The sequence below is a fragment of the Lissotriton helveticus genome, chromosome 1_1 (genome assembly GCF_964261635.1).
Source record: "Lissotriton helveticus chromosome 1_1, aLisHel1.1, whole genome shotgun sequence".
Taxonomy (NCBI): domain Eukaryota; kingdom Metazoa; phylum Chordata; class Amphibia; order Caudata; family Salamandridae; genus Lissotriton; species Lissotriton helveticus.
This window is the reverse complement of record NC_136057.1, coordinates 1,735,462,090-1,735,486,813: the sequence shown is the minus strand read 5'-3', so window position 1 is coordinate 1,735,486,813 and position 24,724 is coordinate 1,735,462,090. Positions and strand designations below refer to the sequence as shown.

Here is a 24,724-nt window from a genome sequence, read left to right as displayed (position 1 = left end):
CTTTCCAGAATTCATGTGTATTTAAAAGACTTTTGTCCCCTTATCATAAATTGGTGCGATGTCTGACACAAAATTTAAAAAAGTGAACTATGGACCTTGTTATGAGTTCATTATCCAGAAATTGTAAGGCCAGATAGGCCGGACGGCACTGACGCAACTTCAAAGCCTTTAAAATTGGTACTATCAAACGCCTGCGTGGGATAACATAAAATTTACAAAAAAAAAGTACATGGATAGTTGATTGTAAAGAAATAGAATCACAAGGACAAGGGGGAAGTTTTACTGACCAATCATTTTGGGATGGAAAAGTAATCATACGATGAAGTATATTAAGCCTAAAACGGGTCAACAAAAATGTAGCATAGTGGTTTAAATTAAGCTGTAAATATGGTTGGATAGTAGGAAGAACTTGTACAAGTAAACAATGCTGCACAGTTGTTTTCCTTTTTTCAATTAGCAAGCGCTTCTGGGACAGGTGCGACAAGCATGCATTTTTTAAATCTGTTTTTGAGAGTTCTGCTACTGATGGAGAATCCTCAAAATATCTTGGTAGACCAATGTCGGTAAGGAAGGTTTTAACGTATACTAGCCATCTTATCTTTCCCATATTGTCTAGTTTCATACAATCTTGGATGATTGTTCTCGTGAGATGGCATTGTTCCGTTACCCATATCCTTTGCCACAGCATAATCGGTTGGATTTTAATAATGTCCGAAATATAGTCCAATCCAAGTTCAAGATGGCAACCATACGTTGTGGTGCTTTTTGGGACTGCCAGCAGAAACCTTAAAAAAGAGTTTTCAATTTTTTTAAGCTGTTCTACATTGACCTCGCCCCAAACCCCGGCGCCATAGGTCGCGATGCTGAGACACTTTGCGTTATATATTTTGATCAGCACTGTCGGCGGTCTCTTCCCTAGACGAAGTGAAAAGGCCTTCAGTGCACCGACAGCCCTTGAGAACGCCAATGTGCGGGAGTTAACAGCTTGTCTCCATTTAAAAGCCTCATCTATTAGGATCCCTAAGTATGGATAGGTTTCTGTTCTTTCAATCGGTGAGTTGTCCACGTAGATTTGCTTGGGTTTTTTATACTTTGTGCCCGCGTGCATCACATAGGTCTTTTTTATATTCACTTTGAGGTTCAGACTGGCCATGAACAAACAATAAGTGTTCAGAACCCTTTGAAGCTGGACTGCGGTTCTAGATAGAATTACCGCGTCGTCGGCGTATAATAGAGCTGGTATCTGCCGACGACCGGCTGCTGGGAGATCTTCTGCACCATCTAGCATGTTGGCCTCCAGCCCGTTGGTATACAGGGTAAATAGGAAGGGGGCCAGCACACACCCCTGTCTGACCCCCTTCTCAATAGAAAAACTATTGGTTAGCTGGCCTCCAGTCCCATATCTCACTCTGCCCGAAGCCCCTGAATATAGGTCTCGTAAGAAGTCAACTATTGGGGGGTCGATACCCATTTGTAGCATGATAGACAATAGTCTTGAATGTACAACGCAGTCAAACGCTGCTGTTAGGTCAACGTATACCATATGTAAACTGGAATTTTTTGCATCTACGTATTTTCCTGCCAGCAGCATCAAATTCAGGGCCTGGTCCACCGTACTCAGTCCTGCCCTGAACCCATATTGCAGGTCCGAGATTGAATCATGATCAATCATCCACTCCTGGATTCGATCGAGAAGAATTCGCCCTGCCATCTTCCCGAGCGAATCCAGGAGTGAAATGGGTCGATAACAGGCAGGACTGTCTCTATCTCCCTTTTTAAAGATGGGAATCAGTATCGAGGACGACCATGAGTCGACCAAGCCAATATCTTTGGCCGCGTTCAAAACTTTGGTAAGTAGCGGGGACCACAGGTCTGTGTTGTTTTTAAACAGGTCCACAGGGACTGACTCTGGTCCTGGTGCCTTACCCGATTTGGCCGTTTTTATTGAATTTTCCATCTCACTTAATGTGAAATGTAAATCTAATGGGTATTTTACAGATGTCAAAGGATCCAAATGTTCTGGTTCAAGGACTTCTTTCCAGCTAAAAACCTCGGAAAAGTGTTTTACCCATACGTCTGCGTCTATTGTGACGTCTAGAGATGGGATGTCTACTTTATCTGATAGGAAGGGTGACTTCACTATCTGCCAAAAGGCTGTGCTATCCTTTAGAATACTACTTTTCTGTAGTTGGACCCATAGATTTGATTGTAATTCTTTTTTCCTAGTTCGAATTGCGGATGCGTAAGCCTTCCTTAGTTTAATGACCTCCTCTCTATCTCTTTCTACTTTAGCTAGTGCCTTCTTTAATTTAGTATAAGCTTTCGTGCAATCTGTGCTAAACCATCCCTTTTCACTGCCCCTGTTATTCTTTTTGATGTCTCTGGTTAGTACTTTCCTGATATTTTCCACAATCTCACTGTAGTTGGCCAGGATCTCTATTGAGGTTGTGGAGGGGTCCAGGCATCTTTCTATCTCTTTTCTGCTTGATTTAATTATTTTTACGATTGTGGCTTCCTGATCTAATTTCCCCCACTTTATTGTGAAGCCATTGAGCCTATCCAGTGTTAAGGTTTGTTGGTATAGGAGGCTATGGTGAGCCGCATCGCTTCTTTTCTGTGGGTTAAGTTCCTTAAGTGTCATGGAGATTGGGAAATGATCACTAAGCACGTTATTAAGTACTTCAAAGGTCTTGATGTTTGAGGCTTTGTTTGCTGACACTAAGACGTAGTCTATCACGCTTTTGAGGCCCCGCCCATGAAATGTTGGACTAAATTCAGTTATAGGGGATTTTAATTTATTAGCAAAATTTATATCTAGTTCCACCATCTTCATCTGCATGTTAATACCCTCAGTTGTGTGCGAAAAATGGGTTGTGCAGTTACCCATTTCGTCAGTTATTCCACAGTTTGGGGTATCGCTCTTGTTACATAAATGGAGGTTAAAGTCTCCTCCCCAGACTACAGTGTGGGATTGGTTTACGTATTTTGTTGCGAGGTCAAGTACCAGATGCGAAATCTCATTTAAAACCTTAATTAGGTCTAATATGGTCATGTTGTTATAAAAATGTATGATGGTATAGACCTCTTGTCTATTTCTGCGTATGGTTATAAGCTGATAGTTATGCTCTAACTTGATAGGAGTTATTTCGCAACAGGGCCATAGATTCGAAACATGTGTTGATAATCCACCCTTACTCCTACCTGCATTTGACCTTATAGCTGCAGAGAAGTATGTTTTAAATCCCAGGAAGTGTATGGGTTCATTAAGCCAAGTTTCCTGGAAACAGATTAATCCACTTGAATTTACCAAGTGGAGAAAACTGCTTTCGGTATATTTAGAGGCTAAACCCGCCACATTCCAGAATAATAACTTTAATTCTGAATCGGGAGTTTTCATATAAGTCTTCCTGGCCTGGGTAGTAGTTTCATTAAGATGTCTTAACTGTGGTTCACAGACTAAATTTAAATTGATATCCCCTTCATCTGGGCTATCTTGCATTAAAGAGACAAGACCCTTAGAGACCTCAAACTGATCGTGGATCTCATGTGTTGAATCTCCCATTGTTAGGTGTAGTATTGAGTCTTCTAAACCTATAATTCTTTTAGCTGGTGTACTATTTGTTTCCTGACAACAGTTATGCCCACGATTTGCTGATATTTTTGTAGTTGTGTCTCCTGTGTCTGTTAAACCAATCTTGTTGTAGTCCCTTTGTAATAATGGTCAATCTACCATCTCTAAACAGCTATAGCGGTTGAAAGTTGGTAATCCACCCCAGAATTTCCTTTGTGGTTGCAAATGGGCTCTCCTGCCGCTGTTGTTCCAGCCTAGACAATCTCTGTTTTCGTACTCCCATCCTCCCCCATTCCACCCTCTTTGCCCATTATCTACCCGATTCCAAGACCAATTTGAGGACCAGTTTGGGTCTTCAGGATGGTGAGATACTGGGGGGTAGAAAAAAGCTAGACGTTTGGTATTTATTCCTCTGTTCCTATTCCCTGTGTCCCAAGAGCAGATGTAATCTACTGCTCGAGGGTTTTCAAAGTTGACTATCACACAGTCACCTGGGATTGTTTTTTGTTGATGACCTATCCATGCAACCCGTCGCGCTGTGGTAATTCTGGTAACAAGATTTTGCGGGTTTGGTCTGTTGGAATTCAACCAGTGTCGAACTTTGTTTAATAGGGACCAGGTTGGTTCGTCTGTCTCATGGGTTAGTTCAGGCACCCCCGTCAGAATGACTACAAATGGAGTTGCTTCAAGGGGGAGGTTTATAGGCTTAGTCCATCCCTTCTTTATCCATTCTCCCTGTATGTTATCCCGTTGTGACTGTTCATGATAAAAAGTATCTGTTGGGAGTGGTTTCGGGGGGTTATATCTTGAGGGTGGGTTTTTGTATGTGTCTGGAACTTTTTCAAGGGGCTTATGGAGGGTCTTAGTTTCCAGAGATGGAGTTGCAGAGCCCTTGGCTGTATTTTTAGCAGACTACTCAAAAGTTGGCTCTTCCCCACATAACCACCATACTCAAACATAAATCTACTACATAACCCTGTGTATCTAAGCATTTATTTGGAATATATATATATATATATATATATATTCACTGAAAAAACCATAGGTTTCACAACAGTTATAGTTAGGAATTAACATTTAAAAAACCTATTAAATTCACTGAAAAAACATAGGTTTCACACCAGTTATAGTTAGCTGGAAATTTTACTCGCATAAAACCATTGAAATTCCCACGTTATAGTTAGTTGGACTCACTATAACTTGCGCGTGCAATGCACTGCTGATTACGTCACATATTACATCACTCATGACATGGTCAGTGACATCACTCATGACATCACTCATGACACCATCCTTGTGACAGAGAGACAGACCTCCTTTCACTGTAATGTAACCCTTGAAACACATATTCAAAAATCGAAACTAAAAATCTCAAAAAAATGGAGATACCCATATCAGTTACAACAACCAAATCAGTAATTCTACCATCTATATACACATCCACTCATTAACAAACAGTTCTATGTAGTCACTCATACATATACTTACTCATCATATGTAGTGATACATCTATACATCCTGTTACACACCGACAGTCATCCAAAAGTTACTCTCACACATACTCACACATGCAAATAAACTATTGAACATCCATTTATTTGCATATAGACCTATACACACACTACCACCTTACTTCTATTGAAATTTACACATATATATTCTCTTAAACAATCACTTATAGAAGCACAAACTTATTTAAACAGGAACTTTTACAATCTCTCACTCTCACATATACTCACTTATATACATCAATATTCACATATACTAGATTAAAACATATAGTTACTGATAAAGACACTAGTGAGACAGTCATTCATTCACTAGCATACACATATACACACTCATCCACCCATACAGTCCTGCACATATGCTGTCTTCAAAACACATACAAACAGAGAGTCAGTCACTCATGCATCTATGTGCTAAGTAATACCCCCACCAAACCATATAGACAGTTATGTTATGTTATGTTATTTTTATTTGTACCGCGCACAGCTGCCCCAGCAAAGGGGCGTCCTGGCGCTTTGAGAAGGTAAACACAACACAGCATTAAAAGCGGGCAGAAAGGAGAAGAGACACAACAGATGTGCTAAACAAATAAAAAGGTCTTGATAGCCCGTCTAAACTGAAGGAGCTCATCGATGGCCCGGATTTGTGGAGGAAGGGAATTCTACCAGCTCGCTGCCAGGACTCGAAAGGAGCGGCCACCAATTCTGCTCAACTTAAAACGTGGGACCACTGCTAAGTTCTGGCCTAGCGATCTAAGAGTGCGAGAGGGGACATAGGGGATCAGCAGTTTCTCCAAGATTTGTGGGGAAGTACCCTTGAGGATTTTAAATGCAAGGCAGAGAACCTTGAATCTAATCCTCTGCTGCACAGGGAGCCAGTGGAGAGAGCGCAGGGCATTGGACACCGAGCACCGCCTAGGCAGACCTGTCACCAGTCGGGCCGCAGCGTTTTGAACCCGCTGGAGCCGCAGAAATTCTGACTGGTTAACCCCCGCCAGTAGGGAGCTGGCATAGTCCAGCCTGGACAGCACTGATGCTTGGACCACCAGCTGTCTTGTGGGTGCATCAAAGAATTTGAGGATGGGTCAAAGTCCTCTGATGATGCCATAGCAAGAAGCCGCCACCTTCTTGGTATGACAGATGAAACTCAGAGAAGGATCAAGCCACACCCCCAGGTTTTTTATCTCTGCCGCTGGGAGGGGAGTCACACCCAACTCCGAAGGCCACCATTTGTCACCCCACAAAGCCACCTGTTTACCAACCACCATAATCTCCGTCTTCTTGGTGTTTAACTGGAGACAGTTGGAATTCATCCAGTTAGCCACTTCCCGCAGACCATCACAGAACCTGGGAGCCTCCAGGTCTGAGTCCCCACTCAGTGTGACCGCCAGCTGCGTGTCATCTGCGTAAGAGACCATGGTCAGGCCCCACCGCTTGACGACCGCAGCCAACGGTCTCACATACAGATTGAAAAGGGTGGGACTCAGTGATGACCCCTGTGGGACTCCCTGGTCTAACGGGTAGGATGACGACTTACCGGGCGGGATCGCCACCTGGAATGACCTATCCGTAAGGAAGGATCGAAACCAGTGCAAGGCGGAGCCAGAAACGCCCACCTCCTCAAGACGCCGAATCAGAATCCCGTGCGAGACCGTGTCGAAGGCGGCACTGAGATCTAATAACAATAGTGCCGCCGTCCGACCGGAATCCAGCACGGAACGCAGATGCTCGACCATCGAGAGAAGGGCCGTCTCCGTGCTGTGACCCGCACGGAACCCGTTCTGGGTAGGGTCGAGAATGTTAAGCCTACCAAGATGGTCTGTAAGAGTGGCATTCACATGGGCCTCCGCTATTTTCATGGCCCAAGGGAGAAGGGAGATAGGGCGGTAGCTTTCAGGTTTAAGGGGGTCAAGGGTCGCCTTCTTCAGAATTGGCGTGACTACTGCCTGCTTCCATCTGACGGGAACCACTCCAGAAGAGAGGGACAGGTTGATCAAGAACAGCACCGGGGTACGGCAAACCGGCGCCAGGGTCTTGAGTTGGGCCGGTTTCAGTGGGTCTGCCGGAGATCCAGACTTGATTTTGGCGCTGAGAGACTCAAACACCTCCAGAGATAAGGGGGGTAAGATAGAAAGACATTCCCCCTCACCTAAGGTGCGACCAACCTGCTCTAGCATCAGGGAACCCGTTGGAAAAGTGCGATAGATGGCTTGCACTTTTTCATGGAAGAAAGAGGCCAAACCCTCACAATGTGAGTCCGAGCATATTTCCACTGCAGTTGCTCTCTTCGCCATCAGGTCCTTTAATACTTTGAAAATAAGTTTCGATGGATTGGCAGAATTCTGAAACTGTTGAGCATAAAAGGAAGCGCGAGTTTGACACACTGCCCTGTGGTAGATCTTGACCTTGGCCAGATAACATATCTTCAGATCTGGGTCGTACGACTTCCTCCATAATCTTTCGGCCTGTCTACAGGCCCTCTTAAGAGATGCCAAGGAAGTGTCATACCAAGGACTCGGCTCCTTCCGATGACACTTGGACCAACACATAGGAATCAGAGAATCGAGGGCACCAGATATCCACTCACAGAAGGAGTCGTATCCACAATCAACCTCGGTGAGCGGACCTAAAGGAACCTCCTCGAGCAGATGGTAAAAATCCTCCAGTCTTAATTTGTTCCAGTGTCGTTTAAGAACAAGTCTGTCCTGAGATAGAAAAGGAGAGTCAGACAAAGAGCATGCCGTTTTCACCAGCATGTAGTCTGTCCAGACCAACTGGGAGGAACCAAGAACTCTGAATCCTTCTAGATTTGTGAAGAATGGGTCAAGAGTATGACCACCTCTATGTGTGGGGAAAGTAATCATCTGCGAGAGCTGTAGAGCCTCAAGATCCGCCAGAAAGCTCCTAATAGAGGGTAAAGAAGGGCAGTCCAAATGGATATACTGATATTAATAAAAACATCTAATAACCCACATACATACACAAGTAGCTTCTCACCAACCCATGCAGCCACTTATAGACAACGTGAAACACTAATACATATATTTAAATATTTAAACATTACTCACTAATATTTATTTTTCAGAAAGACACACATTCACTGGATGGTGTCATCAGTGATGTCATGAGTGATGTCACTGACCATGTCATGAGTGATGTAATATGTGACGTCATCAGCAGTGCATTGCACGCGCAAGTTATAGTGAGTCCAACTAACTATAACGTGGGAATTTCAATGGTTTTATGCGAGTAAAATTTCCAGCTAACTATAACTGGTGTGAAACCTATGGTTTTTTCAGTGAATTTAATAGGTTTTTTAATAGCAAATCTCTATAGGTATGAAATGTAATTTTTTTTATAATGAATCCTATATTGTATATTTATGTAATACTATTTTTTATATGTATATTCTTCTTTTTGCCCTAGTGCGCTCCCGGGGCGCGTACCGGGAAGCGTCCCGTTAGCGCTATTGCCGCGACCGAAAACATCATCGTGACGTTTTGCGTAGCCGCGTCTGCGTGATACGCACGGCGTAAGCGCACCCGGAAGCACTCGAGCGCATACGATTGCGCAACGTAAGAATTCGACGCGCTTACGCGACGCGCCCCAGGCGCGCCCGGGGTCGCGTAGAGTAAGCGTGTCGGGTCATGTGACCTAGAAATAACACTTTTTATTGGTGCAGAACAGTTTTGGTTTCCAAATGATGAAAGCCCGGGTCATGTGACCTGAAAATAACACTTTTCATTGGTCCAGGACAGTTTTTTTTCTCCAAATAATGAAAGCCCCCACCTTTTTTCCTTATTCTGACTTTGTCCTTTGACTGAGGAAGACCTGTTTGGAGATCTGTGACTAATCTTTTGTACTTTAAAATGGCTACAGTAGCAGCAGTAGCTGGAGCATCTGCACCACCACCACCACCACCACCAAGAGGACCACCACAACATCACATTGGTGGTCAAGAAGAAGAAGAGGAGGAGGAGGAGGAGGAGGGGAGAAGGACATTCCTGCCAGAAGACAATACCCCATATAGGCCAAAGCAGCACATTGTAGGGGAGTTTTTTTCCATCCCAGAGGGCAAGAAGAAAGTGAATGCGCCAAAGGTGACTTGCCGAATCTGTGGCATTGAACTTTCAAGGGGGAACCCTAATAAGAAATATTCATTTGGCAATAACACCATGATTTGGCATATGCAGCGCAGGCATCCCAACAACTATGCTGCTGCAGAGGTGAGAGAACTGGCCAGTAACCCTCCCCAAACTTCACCCAGCACCTCCAAAAGAAAGCAACCCACTCCATCGGGACCAGAGACAAGGGAGATGATCCCAAGCATACAACCACGGTTTGGTGAATTCAGGATCACATGTATTTTTTGTGGTAAGACCATCACCTATGGTGAGCAGAGCATAAAGCTCATCATCCTTGCTGGTGACAACCACAATTGCCCCAAAAAACCATAATTTTTTCCTGATTTTTTTTTGCTCCAGTTGAGCCGTTTACAATTCCCTGTTTTTTGTTTCTCCCCATAAAAATATCAAAAAAAATATAAACTAGTTCATAAAAGCCAAAAAAAGTACAAAATGTTCAATAAAACATTAAAAAAATATAAAACAAAAAGAAGAAAAAAACAGTTCTTTTTAGAACTACCTCCAATTTATAAAAAAAGGCTTCTTTTTAAAAAAATCTGTCATTCTTTTTTCCCCAAGGTACGCTCCCCGGTACGCTCCCCGGTGCGCGAACCGGGCGCTCCCCCGCGTAAATCAAAAAAACAAAACCATTTTTTTTTGCCCCGCAGGGCCCTTTTATAGCCCCCACATCAAACCTAGGGGGTCAGGGGGGGTCTACTCTGCCCCCTTATGGTCATGTTCCCCTTTGTTTTTGCCACCTCTTGTGTCTCGATCCTACCGAGACACAAGATGGCGGCCGCTCCGGACTGTGAGCGTACCGGGGCGCGCTCACAGATATATATATTTTTTTTTAACATAAATTACTCAAAATCCACTGGAGCACATATCTTGAGACATAGCAAAGGCACATTGGGCTACCAGCCCCTACAATTTTGCCAAGTTTGGTAGAAATCCATTCAGCCGTTCGGGCTAAAAGTGAGTCCAACCGCCCTATGGAAATGAACATGGGGAAAACACGTTTTGGGACCCCCCTTTTTTCTCGGCCCCTGCTTGACGAATCCCCCCCAAACTTTCAAGGATGGACCGGAGCGCCACCAGGCAAATTTCAGGCAAATTTCAGGCAAATTTCAGGCAGATTCCTCAACCGGCGCCAATAGAATGTTGCGATTACCCTATTCAAAATAATCCTAACTATAACTACCTACTGGCGACCGCCAGTAGGTAATATATATCTATATATATATATATATATATATATATATATATATATATATATATATTCCTCTGCTCCAAAACACCAGCCGGTAGCACACGTGAGCGGGTGCACACAAAACGGGGGTGTGCCCGTTGTTAAATCCAAGCTCCTAAACATCCAAGGGTTTTTAGCCCATAAAGAAAGTAGCACTCTCAGGGGTTAGTTCCACCAGTGATTTATTTCGGGAACAATACAGCAACAACGCGTTTCGCCATGGGGCTTCTTCAAATTGTGCAAGGAGCCGCGGCGCCTGTCCGCCTATAAGAACGTCATACATTTAATCAAAAGCAAGGAAGGACTATTATACATATTTACAAAAGGCCGCCATCTTTACATGTAGTAACGACTATAGCAACAATACGGGTTTTTAATACCCTGATAATTGGCCCAACTATAAACACTATATATATATGTACATGGATAAATAAATCCAAAATTCATTAAACCCTGAATGGGCTAAAATAGTCCTAACTTCCAAATGCTACAATTACTCCCATTATGGGATGTTCTTAGGCAGAGTCTTTATATCAAAAACCATTTTATCTTGCCCTGTATGGGCCGAATCAAATCACAAATTAAAAAACATTGTCTTAAAAATTCAAAATATTCATCTGTACATATCTTTATGACATTGCTATAATATCAATGGATGTGTCAAAAGGCAAAATGTAAATTACAGGTACACTAAACAAATGTTATATGATCTCAGAATTATTATGTCCCTATGCATCAGCCTAAATGTACTGCTAGCTCTTCATGCATGTTAAGACCTTTGGGATTTTTGCTCTGCATGTCTATAATATACCTGGATTCCAGACGTCTGAGTTTTAATAGTCTGTCTCCCCCTCTGATGTTAGCAGGCACACTGTCAAGGCAAACATAGGACAACAGGTCCCTATTGCTACTGTGCTTCCTTTCAAAATGCCTTGCTACAGGGTAAGATTCATCTTTCTTGGCGATCGCACGCATATGCTCCAAAATGCGCAGCTTAACAGCATATAGTTTAGGCCGCACGGACAAGTGAGACAGTAAATAGCATAAGGCGTGGAGCATGTTAGAAATTTATTAATCCGTTTAGGATTCGCCAATCCAGGTATTTTGTAGGTGAGTGTCCGCTTGCTAAATTAGCAAGCCTTGCAGCGGCCACATGGGTAAAAACCCTTGAGAGCAGGTAGTTTAGGGATTTCTCCCGGTTGAAGGAAATGACTCGAGACCAGATGATCCCTCAGGGATCTCGTCTTCCTGAAGGTGACTAAGGGGTTGGTAGGTAGATCAGCTTTAATGATGTTATCAGACAAAAGAATATTCCAATTCTTCTTGAAGATTTTCTTAATATGCCCTGCATTTTGAGAGAAAGTAGTGATTAAACGAAACGTCCCATTCTTTGTTTTCGCAATCACTTTAGGTTTCAACAACTCTGATCTTTTCATTTTCTTAACTCTCTCATAGGCTCGTGTAAGTACAACATCATTATATATTTTAAATCTAGTCAGGCTAGCATCCGCCGCCTTCTCAAAGTCTTCATCCTTAGAGTTATTCCTTCTTAGCCTTAATAGTTCCCCATAAGGAATACTGTCAATTAATTGACGGGGATGACCACTAGCAGCACAGAGCGTAGAGTTCCCAGCAGTTTCTTTTCTGTACAATTTAGTCTGCATTTTCCCATCTTTGTCAATGTAAACTGTGAGATCTAAATAGTTTACAGAGGTGCTACTGATCTGACCAGAAAACCTTAGATTTACATTGTTGTTATTTAGAACATCAACATAAGCACCGGCTAGTTCTATGGAGGAATCTAGGATGATGAACAAATCGTCTATATAACGATGCCATCCTATGATTCGATTATTCCATTCTTGATTGACAATGCTCCAGGCCACCTGCTCCTCCCACCAACCTACGAAAAGGTTCGCAAAGCTGGGAGCGGAGCAGGCGCCCATCGCCACTCCAGACACCTGCCTATACATCTGTTTCCCAAATAAGAATATATTGTTGTTGAGGCCAAATGTCATGAACTCCAGTAACATCTTGTTGTGTTCGTAAAACCGTGCAGGTCGTTTTTCTAAAAAGCTGGCCATAGCTATCAAACCATCACCATGTGCAATACACGTGTACAAACTGGTGATGTCAAGGACCATCATGCAATAGGTGTTTTTCCACTTCACTTCATTAATACAATTCAGAAAATGCTTAGTGTCTCTTAAATAAGACTTCAAGGACGTGACTAAAGGAGAAAGAAAAGAGTCCACATAAATAGAAAGATTCTCTGTTACACTCCCATTGGAAGCTACAATGGGACGGCCCGGTGGATTGAACATATCTTTGTTAAGACCTTTGCATGAAGAGCTAGCAGTACATTTAGGCTGATGCATAGGGACATGATAATTCCGAGATCATATAACATTTGTTTAGTGTACCTGTAATTTACATATTGCCTTTTGACACATCCATTCTGTATGATATTATAGCAATGTCATAAAGATATGTACAGATGAATATTTTGAATTTTTAAGACAATGTTTTTAAATTTGTGATTTGATTCGGCCCATACAGGGCAAGATAAAATGGTTTTTGATATAAAGACTCTGCCTAAGAACATCCCATAATGGGAGTAATTGTAGCATTTGGAAGTTAGGACTATTTTAGCCCATTCAGGGTTTAATGAATTTTGGATTTATTTATCCATGTACATATATATATAGTGTTTATAGTTGGGCCAATTATCAGGGTATTAAAAACCTGTATTGTTGCTATAGTCGTTACTACATGTAAAGATGGCGGCCTTTTGTAAATATGTATAATAGTCCTTCCTTGCTTTTGATTAAATGTATGACGTTCTTATAGGCGGACAGGCGCCGCGGCTCCTTGCACAATTTGAAGAAGCCCCATGGCGAAACACGTCGTTGCTGTATTGTTCCCGAAATAAATCACTGGTGGAACTAACCCCTGAGAGTGCTACTTTCTTTATGGGCTAAAAACCCTTGGATGTTTAGGAGCTTGGATATATATATATATATATATATATATATATATATATATATATATATATATATATATATATATATATATATATTACCTACTGGCGATAGCCAGTAGGTATATATAGTTAGGATTTTTTTCCTATGGGATTTTTGAAAATTCTATGTCGAATAACTTTGGCGTTTGAGGACAGAATTGGCTGAAATTTTCAGGAAAATGGAACATTTTGTTTCTGAGCAGCCCCTGAAAAGTTGGGGGGGTTTCGTCAAGGGGGGGGCCGAGAAAAAAGGGGGGTCCCAAAAGGTGTTTTTCCCATGCAATTTTCCATAGGGCGGTTGGCCTCACTTTTAGCCTGAACGGCTGAATGGATTTACACCAAACTTGGCAAAATTGTAGGGACTGGTAGCCCGATGTGCCTTTGCTATGTCTCAAGATATAGGCTCCAGTGGTTTTTACGAAAATTAACTTTGAAAAATATATATTGGGCTACATTGGGCTATACATATGTTGGAGCCCAAATGTAGCCCAATGTAGCCCAATGTAGCCCAATGTAGCCCAAAGATGGCCACCAGAGACAAAAAAAAACAAATGTAGCCCAAATATCAGCCAGATGTAGCCCAACTATAGCCCAATGACAGAATGTCCCAGAGTGTTCTAAAGAACAACTAGAGTGCTAACAGTCCTACTTATTACAAAGGTATGGCACACCTGAAGCCATCTTGATTGGAATAAAGTGGTAACTCTTAAAACATTTAATTTAAAAAGGAACAAAATGAGGGGGTTCATTTTGCCATAGAAAGTATGATTAGCGAATATATGACGAAATCCCGCATACCATCAGTCCGCAAAAAAAATCCCGCATGTACTATTAGGCCGCAAATTAAAATAACGAAAACTTTTAGAACGAATATGCCTTTAGCATACACTAAACAACTAAACTACCCTAAACCCTAAAACACTACCCCCAGCATGACCCTACACTACACAAACAGTACAACACTACCCTAAACCCTAAAACACTACCCCCAGCATGACCCTACACTACGCAAACACTACAACACTACCCTAAACCCTAAAACACTACCCCCAGCATGACCCTACACTACGCAAACACTACAACACTACCCAAAACCCTAAAACACTACACCCCAGCATGACCCTACACTACGCAAACACTACAACACTACCCTAAACCCTAAAACACTACCCCCAGCATGACCCTACACTACACAAACACTACAACACAACCCTAAACCCTAAAACACTACCCCCAGCATGACCCTACACTACGCAAACACTACAACACAACCCTAAACCCTAAAACACTACCCCCAGCATGACCCTACACTACGCAAACACTACAACACTACCCTAAACCCTAAAACACTACCCCCAGCATGACCCTACACTACGCAAACACTACAACACTACCCAAAACCCTAAAACACTACACCCCAGCATGACCCTACACTACGCAAACACTACAACACTACCCTAAACCCTAAAACACTACCCCCAGCATGACCCTACACTACGCAAACACTACAACACTACCCAAAACCATAAAACACTACACCCCAGTATGACCCTACACTACGCAAACACTACAACACTACCCTAAACCCTAAAACACTACCCCCAGCATGACCCTACACTACGCAAACACTACAACACTACCCAAAACCCTAAAACACTACACCCCAGCATGACCCTACACTACGCAAACACTACAACACTACCCTAAACCCTAAAACACTACCCCCAGCATGACCCTACACTACACAAACACTACAACACAACCCTAAACCCTAAAACACTACCCCCAGCATGACCCTACACTACGCAAACACTACAACACAACCCTAAACCCTAAAACACTACCCCCAGCATGACCCTACACTACGCAAACACTACAACACTACCCTAAACCCTAAAACACTACCCCCAGCATGACCCTACACTACGCAAACACTACAACACTACCCAAAACCCTAAAACACTACACCCCAGCATGACCCTACACTACGCAAACACTACAACACTACCCTAAACCCTAAAACACTACCCCCAGCATGACCCTACACTACGCAAACACTACAACACTACCCAAAACCATAAAACACTACACCCCAGTATGACCCTACACTACGCAAACACTACAACACTACCCTAAACCCTAAAACACTACCCCCAGCATGACCCTACACTACGCAAACACTACAACACTACCCTAAACCCTAAAACACTACCCCCAGCATGACCCTACACTATGCAAACACTAAAACACTACCCAAAACCCTAAAACACTACCCCCAGCATGACTCTACATTACGCAAACACTACAACACTACCCTAAACCCTAAAACACTACCCCCAGCATGACCCTACACTACGCAAACACTACCCAAAACCCTAAAACACTACCCCCAGCATGACCCTACACTACGCAAACACTACAACACTACCCAAAACCCTAAAACACTACCCCCCAGCATGACCCTACACTACGCAAACACTACAACACTACCCAAAACCCTAAAACACTACCCCCAGCATGACCCTACACTACGCAAACACTACAACACTACCCAAAACCCTAAAACACTACCCCCAGCATGACCCTACACTACGCAAACACTACAACACTACCCAAAACCATAAAACACTACACCCCAGCATGACCCTACACTACGCAAACACTACAACACTACCCAAAACCCTAAAACACTACACCCCAGCATGACCCTACACTACGCAAACACTACAACACTACCCAAAACCCTAAAACACTACCCCCAGCATGACCCTACACTACGCAAACACTACAACACTACCCAAAACCCTAAAACACTACCCCCAGCATGACCCTACACTACGCAAACACTACAACACTACCCAAAACCCTAAAACACTACCCCCAGCATGACCCTACACTACGCAAACACTACAACACTACCCAAAACCATAAAACACTACACCCCAGCATGACCCTACACTACGCAAACACTACAACACTACCCAAAACCCTAAAACACTACCCCCAGCATGACCCCACACTACGCAAACACTACAACACTATCCTAAACCCTAAAACACTACGCCCAGCATGACCCTACACTACGCAAACACTACAATACTACCCTAAACCCTAAAACACTAGCCCCAGCATGACCCTACACTACGCAAACACTACAACACAACCCTAAACCCTAAAACACTACCCCCAGCATGACCCTACACTACGCAAACACTACAACACAACCCTAAACCCTAAAACACTACCCCCAGCATGACCCTACACTAAACAACCACCACAACTCTACACTACACTAACACAACACTACACTACACAACACTACACTACACTACACAATCACTAACCCACGAAAAAATTAACACAAACCCACTTACCTCTCTCGTCATCGTGGTTTTCACAACGCAAATGCATTTACCATACATGCCTTTAAAACGTAATTCTTTGTAAAGGCATGCGCGATAAATGCACATGCGTTTTGAAAAAATGTGGGATAATGGTATGCGAGGTCAATGACCTTGCGGGATAATGGTATGCGGACTGAAAGTCTGCGGGATAAAAAATGCGGGAAAATGGCTGCAAACCATGATTAGCAGCAGACTTCCCTGGTGAGCACTAGCTTTACTACAGTGATCTAATGAGCAACTAGAGTGCTAACATTCAGAATTTATGGCAAATGTGTGACACATCTGAATGCCTTCTTGATAGAACCAAAGTAAACCAGCATTGAAAATGCAATAGATCTCGCCCTCGTTTAAGTTAAAGCCATTCTGTTTGTAATGAGGTGGCTTTTTAGCTTTGCTTGTATTAGTGTTTTTAAAACTTTCATGTAAATAACATGCATATGTATGCATATATGTATATGTATGCATGCATTTATATTTATATAGATATGCAGATTATATATGTTTATATATGTATATTACCTACTAGCCAGTGGGTATATATAGTTAGGATTTTTTCTCTATGGGATTTCTGAAAATTCTATGTCTAATAACTTTGGCGTTTGTGGACGGAATTGGCTGAAATTTTCAGGAAAATGGCACATTTTGTTTCTGAGCAGCCCCTGAAAATTTGGGGGGGTTTCGTCAAGGGGGGGCCGAGAAAAAAGGGGGGTCCCAAAACGCGTTTTTCCCATTCATTTTTCCATAGGGCGGTTGGACTCACTTTTAGCTCGAACGGCTGAATAGATTTACATGAAACTTGGAAAAATTGTAGATATGGTTTGCCCGACGTGCCTTTGCTGTGTCTCAATATATGTGCTCCAGTGGATTTTGAGAAATTAACGTTTAAAAAAATATATATATCTGTGACAGCGCTCCGGTTACCGCCCCGGTTCGCGTACCTGACGCGTAACGGAACTTCGCGAAGCGAAGCTGATTGGCTCTCCGGTGTCTGTCAACATTCTAAACAGTCCGGAGCGGCCGCCATCTTGTCTCTCGGTACGATCGAGAGACAAGATGTGGTGAAAAACGAAGGGGGAAATGAAGGAAAGGGGGCAAGGTAGACCACTCCTGACCCCCTAGGATTGATGAGGGGGATATTAAAGTGCCCCGCGGGGCAAAAAAAAAAGAAATTTTTTTTTTGCGATTTTACGCCATAGAGGCGCGTCCCGGTACGCGAACCGGGCAGCTCACCGGGCAGCTCACCGGGCAGCTAACCGGGCAGCTAACCGGCAGCGTAGCTGTCAACATTGTAAACAGTCCGGAGCGGCCGCCATCTTGTCTCTCGGTAGGTTCGAGAGACAAGATGTGGTGAAAAAAGAAGGGGGAAATGAAGGAAAGGGGGCAAGGTAAACCCCTCCTGACCCCCTAGGATTGATGAGGGGGATATTAAAGTCCCCCGCGATTTTTCGCGGTAGAGGCGCTTCCCGGTATGCGAACCGGGCAGCTAACCGGCAGCGTAACGGGAGTCCGCCATCTTGTGTTTTTGGAGCGTCCGGTTCGCGTACCGGGTAGCGTCCCGGTAAGCGTAACAAGGGGAAAACCAAGAGAAACAGTAAAAAATAAACTTAAGGGAATAGATTTCCAGCAAACTTGGCAAAATTGTAGGGACTGTTTGTTTGATGTGCCTTTGCAAGGCCTCAAGATATGTGCACGTGTGGATTTTGTCTAATTAAGGTTAAAAAAAATATATATATCTGTAAGCGTGCTCCGGCACGCTTACGTTACGGGTTTTGTTTGCGCTGCAGAGCCGATACGTCACGGTTATGCGACGCGTCATGAGGCGTCTCACGTGGCAACGTGATACGTCACGTAATAAAGAAAATATTTTACAGCTATAGATATTAGCTTTTAAAAAACCAATGAAATTCACTGAAAAAACCATAGGTTATAGACCATATATAGTTAGGAATTTGCATTTACAAAACCTTGAAAATTCACTGAAAAAACCATAGGTTAGAGACCATATATAGTTAGCTGGACATTTTATTGACATAAAATCAATGAAATTCCATATATAGTTAGTTGCACTAACTATATATCGCGCACCCGCAATCCACTGCTGATGATGTCACATATTACATCATTCATGACATGGTCAGTGACATCACTGATGACATCTCAAATGACATCACTGATGACATCACTGATGACATCTCAAATGACATCACTGATGACATCATGACACACCAATACCAGTTACTACATACGCACTCACTGATTCCTACGTCTACACACACATTCACTCATTCACCCATACAATCACTCATACATACAGTCACTCATTATTACAACACTATCATATGCACTCATACACCTATGCAGACACTCACACACTGCCACTCATCCATGGAGTTACTCACACACCTAGTCAGTCCTGTAAAGAATCAATCACACTTCCATTTCCTCATCTATACAGTTAAACACAGAACACCATACTTCAGTGACATCACTGATGACATCACTGATGACATCTCAAATGACATCACTGATGACATCTCAAATGACATCACTGATGACATCATGACACACCAATACCAGTTACTACATACGCACTCACTGATTCCTACGTCTATACACACATTCACTCATTCACCCATACAATCACTCATACATACAGTCACTCATTATTACAACACTATCATATGCACTCATGCACCTAGTCAGTCCTGTGAAGAATCAATCACACTTCGATTTCCTCATCTATACAGTTAAACACAGAACAACATTCTTTTCACACATATACTAACACATACTTACTCTCTTATACAATCACTGATACATGTACACATTGATATGCACAGAGTCACACACCTCCCAGCCAGCCACACACACACTCAGTCTTCCATACATCCACTCATTCTTCAATATGTAAAACATATTTAAACTTTACAAAAACACACAGACACTAGATGATGTCATCAGTGATGTCATTTGAGATGTCATCAGTGATGTCATCAGTGATGTCATTTGAGATGTCATCAGTGATGTCATCAGTGATGTCACTGACCATGTCATGAATGATGTAATATGTGACATCATCAGCAGTGGATTGCGGGTGCGCGATATATAGTTAGTGCAACTAACTATATATGGAATTTCATTGGTTTTATGTCAATAAAATGTCCAGCTAACTATATATGGTCTCTAACCTATGGTTTTTTCAGTGAATTTTCAAGGTTTTGTAAATGCAAATTCCTAACTATATATGGTCTATAACCTATGGTTTTTTCAGTGAATATATATATATATATATATATATATATATATATATATACATATATATATATATATATATATATATATATATATATATATATATATATTACCTACTGGCGGTCGCCAGTAGGTATATATAGTTAGGATTTTTTCTCTATGGGTTTTTTGAAAATTCTATGTCTAATAACTTTGGCGTTTGGGGACGGAATTGGCTGAAATTTTCAGGAAAATGGCACATTTTGTTTCTGAGTAGCCCCTGAAAATTTTGGGAGGGTTCGTCAAGGGGGGGCCGAGAAAAAAGGGGGGTCCCAAAACGCGTTTTTCCCATGTTAATTTCCATAGGGCGGTTGGCCTCACTTTTAGCCCGAACGGCTGAATGGATTTGCACGAAACTTGGCAAAATTGTAGGGACTGGTAGCCCGATGTGCCTTTTGTAGGTCTCAATATATGTGCTCCAGTGGATTTTGAGAAATTAACGTTTAAAAAAAGATATATATCTGTAACAGCGGACTGGGCAGCGGCCCAGGACGCGTACTTTTCGCGCAACGGAGCTTTGTGAAGCGAAGCTGATTGGTTCTCCGGCGTCTGTCAACATTCCAAACAGTCCGTAGCGGCCGCCATCTTGTCTCTCGGTAGGATCGAGAGACAAGAGGAGGCCAAAGCGAAGGGGCAAATGACCATAAGGGGGCATAGTACATTGTCGCTGACCCCCTAGGTTTGATGTGGAGGTTTTAAAAGGGCCCCGCGGGGCAAAAAAAAATAAAAATAATAATAATCGAACAGCTGAATGGATTTGCACGAAACTTGGCAAAATATTAGGGACTGGTAGCCCGATGTGCCTTTGCTAGGTCTCAATATATGTGCTCCAGTGGATTTTGAGAAATTAACGTTCAAAAAAAGATATATATCTGTAACAGCGCTCCGCTTCGCGTACTTTTCGCGTTACGGAGGTTTGCGAAGCTGATTGGTTCTCCGGCGTCTGTCAACATTCCAAACAGTACGTAGCGGCCGCCATCTTGTCTCTCGGTAGGATCGAGAGACAAGAGGAGGTCAAAGCGAAGGGGCAAATGACCATAAGGGGGAATAGTAGATCCTCGGTGACCCCCTACGTTTGATGTGGAGGTTTTAAAAGGGCCCCGCGGGGCAAAAAAAAAAAAAATAATAATAATCGAACGGCTGAATGGATTTGCACGAAACTTGGCAAAATTGTAGGGACTGGTAGCCCGATGTGCCTTTGCTAGGTCTCAATATATGTGCTCTAGTGGATTTTGAGAAATTAACGTTCAAAAAAAGATATATATCTGTAACAGCGCTCCGCTTCGCGTACTTTTCGCGTTACGGAGGTTTGCGAAGCTGATTGGTTCTCCGGCGTCTGTCAACATTCCAAACAGTCCGTAGCGGCCGCCATCTTGTCTCTCGGTAGGATCGAGAGAAGAGGAGGCCAAAGCGAAGGGGCAAATGACCATAAGGGGGAATAGTAGATCCTCGGTGACCCCCTACGTTTGATGTGGAGGTTTTAAAAGGGCCCCGCGGGGCAAAAAAAATAAATAAATAATAATCGAACGGCTGAATGGATTTGCACGAAACTTGGCAAAATTGTAGGGACTGGTAGCCCGATGTGCCTTTGCTAGGTCTCAATATATGTGCTCTAGTGGATTTTGAGAAATTAACGTTCAATAAAAGATATATATCTGTAACAGCGCTCCGCTTCGCGTACTTTTCGCGTTACGGAGGTTTGCGAAGCTGATTGGTTTTTCGGCGTCTGTCAACATTCCAAACAGTCCGTAGCGGCCGCCATCTTGTCTCTCGGTAGGATCGAGAGACAAGAGGAGGCCAAAGCGAAGGGGCAAATGACCATAAGGGGGCATAGTAGATCCTCCCTGACCCCCTAGGTTTGATGTGGAGGCTTTGAAAGGGTCTCGCAGGGCAAAAAAAAAAATACCGTTTTTTTAGTTTTTTTGCGTGGAGTGCGCCCGGTTCGCGAACCGGGAAGCGGTCTGGGGAGCGTACTTTCTTGAAAATTAGTGAAAAAAGTTAGAGTAAAATAATAATTGTGAGTGATCAGATGTAGGGTAGCTCTGAGAAGAGCTTTTGGGTTTATGGTACATTTAGGTACTTATAAGTAGGTACCAATGCACAGTCTTAAATTCAGAGTGAAAACTCTGTTGCCCTCATCTGAGAAGTGAACTCCATCTGCTCTGTAGATATCTTGCATGTAGTAACGCAAGTTATTGTTGTACAGGGAGCCCATTCCATGGTCTCTCATGTAAGCTGAAACAGATTTGTTTACATGCTTCCTCGATTTCTCAATTTGTGGACAAAATTGGTTCGACCACCTCCATTTTTGTCTTTGGCATATATTTGAATATACCAAGGCAGTCTGAGGAAAAAGTGCCATCAATTGCTCAAAGGTGTCCTTTAAAAGCATTTCCAGACCTACCCCAGTCAAAGTGCCCAAATCATTACCTCCACAGTGCACAATTAACAGGTCAGGTTTTGGCAAATGCATAAAGGTTTTCACCAATGGTATCAATTGGTGACATTTTAATCCTCTGTGGCCAAACCACTTAATTTCCACATCTTGTAAATTGAGGTTAGGTAAATTCCTGTTTTCAGCGTACCTTTGAGCCCAATAGATGTAGCTATGTCCAACAATCCAGACAGAAAACATGGCGAGAGAAGGTTCTCCTGCAGTCAGATGAAGTGTGGAAATGAAATGGCAGTTGAAAAAATGAGAGTGTAAAATGAAAAAAACTGAGGAGTTTCTGTGTTAATGAAGCAGTAAGAGTGATTGGTGGATTTTGATTGCTGAAAACAGAAAGTTAGTGTGCATGGATGAGTTCGTTGAAAGATGTATTTTGAGTGGCGAAGAAAAAATCATTAAATGAAAGAATGCTCTGGATATGCAGGTGCACTGAGAGTTCAGAGTTCAATTGCAACATTGTTGTGTGAGAGGTCTTGCAAGAGGTGGTTGCTATGCAGAAAAAGCAGAGAGGGGGCAGAGGGGGGAAGGGTTTTGCTTTGAAAAAAAGTGAGGGAAGACTTTTGATTGGGTGACATGAGAGATATGTGTGAGGAATTACAGCATTTCTGTGCTTTTGATAGCTGCAGACTGTGGAGTGCATACCTTTTGCTCTGCTGAAGACAAATTGGTGTGTTTCTGAGACTGTTTTGAAACTCAAAGTATTTGCTAAGGTGAGAAAAAATTTCTTTAATTTAGATAGAAAATAGTGTGCTTTAAGGAGAAAATTATGAAGAAAGTTGTGTTTTTCAAATGTTGCTTTGTCTCAAGTGTTTCACAAATAGATTTTGTTTCTTTGAGAAATTGTAATTGGAGAAAATGTGAAGTATTAGTACTGACAGGGCTTTTATGTGCATAGGAGCTGTGGAGTGTTTTCAAATTATGACTTGTAAATCGTTTTTGAGAAAAAGCAATGGTTTTAATATTGATGAGAAGGACATAATGGTGTCTGCTTCTTTATAAGGTAATTGAGAGTCTCTGGTGTTATTTTTCCCATTTCAATGTAAGAAGTTTGTCTGTGGAGCAAATTGCTTGTAAATATGCTCCCACCTGTGCATGGCAAATTTAGATTTTGAATGTTTCCGTTACATAGGCATGTTAAAGGTGACTGAAACATGCTGCAAAGGCAATCAAAAAATGCTTTTATGTGTCTTAAGGACATTTTAAGTCATTTCCCCATGTGCAGTGTTTTCAAATTATGAGTTGAAAATCGTTTTTGAGGTAAAGGAATGTTTTCAAAATTTATGTGCGCCATATGACCCCAAATTTCTTTTTCAGGGGTGCAGCAGGGTGTTCTTGAGACACCCCTGCACCGTCGGAAAAATTCGTAATTTGCGATGAGGTAATTGCTAATCGCAAATTGCACCTTCATTCCTATGGGCCTCCTGCTGCATGGAAATGAATGGGTAATCTTGCTGAAATGCAAAGTCGAATCTGTATTTAAAAGGGTCTGCACCTCTGTACGGGTGTTCGCTATGTGAAGCATGAAAGTTTCACGGGCCGAACTCAAGGCCACCTCTCTCTGAGACAAAAGAGCTCTTATTCTTGCCATGCCGTTGAAATGTGCTCCCAAGGTTGGTATTTGTGGCCAGATTGAAAACTCCCTATGTTCATGTGTGGGAGGAAATAGAACATTTCTGCAGCAAATAACCCGTTCATTTACTGTTACGATAAAATGAATACTTTTAATTAACCCAGAACAATCTTCATTATTGAGCATCAAATAACTACCATTTTCCAAGAACTTGAACGTGGGGATGATAGCAGGAACTGGTGTGCCTTGCAACACGCAAGCCATATTTGGTCGGTGTTTGTTGCATGAACCGTGTAACTGTATGTGCCTACACATTAGTGAATGATCTGGCGTCTCAGTGCATTCCTCTCCATTCAGATAAAGTTCTTGATCATCTTTGAAAATCTGTATGTGTATGGAAGCGACCAGACCTCATGAAGAAAACCACTACCTAAAGGTTAATAACGACCTATTGGTATATATTTCATACAATTTGAAAACTTATATAAAGCAAAAGGCAGCGTTATTAAACCGTGGATAAGGCACGTTGGCAAAGC

The 24,724-nt window shown here is 42.5% G+C and overlaps 1 protein-coding gene across 2 annotated transcripts in view; it reads right to left on the bottom strand.

Moving 5' to 3' along the window:
* LOC144774269 (uncharacterized) overlaps positions 1 to 24,724 on the bottom strand; it is a 592,191-nt gene that overhangs the window by 371,996 nt on the left and 195,471 nt on the right. The gene's annotated exons all lie outside the window — the stretch shown is intronic.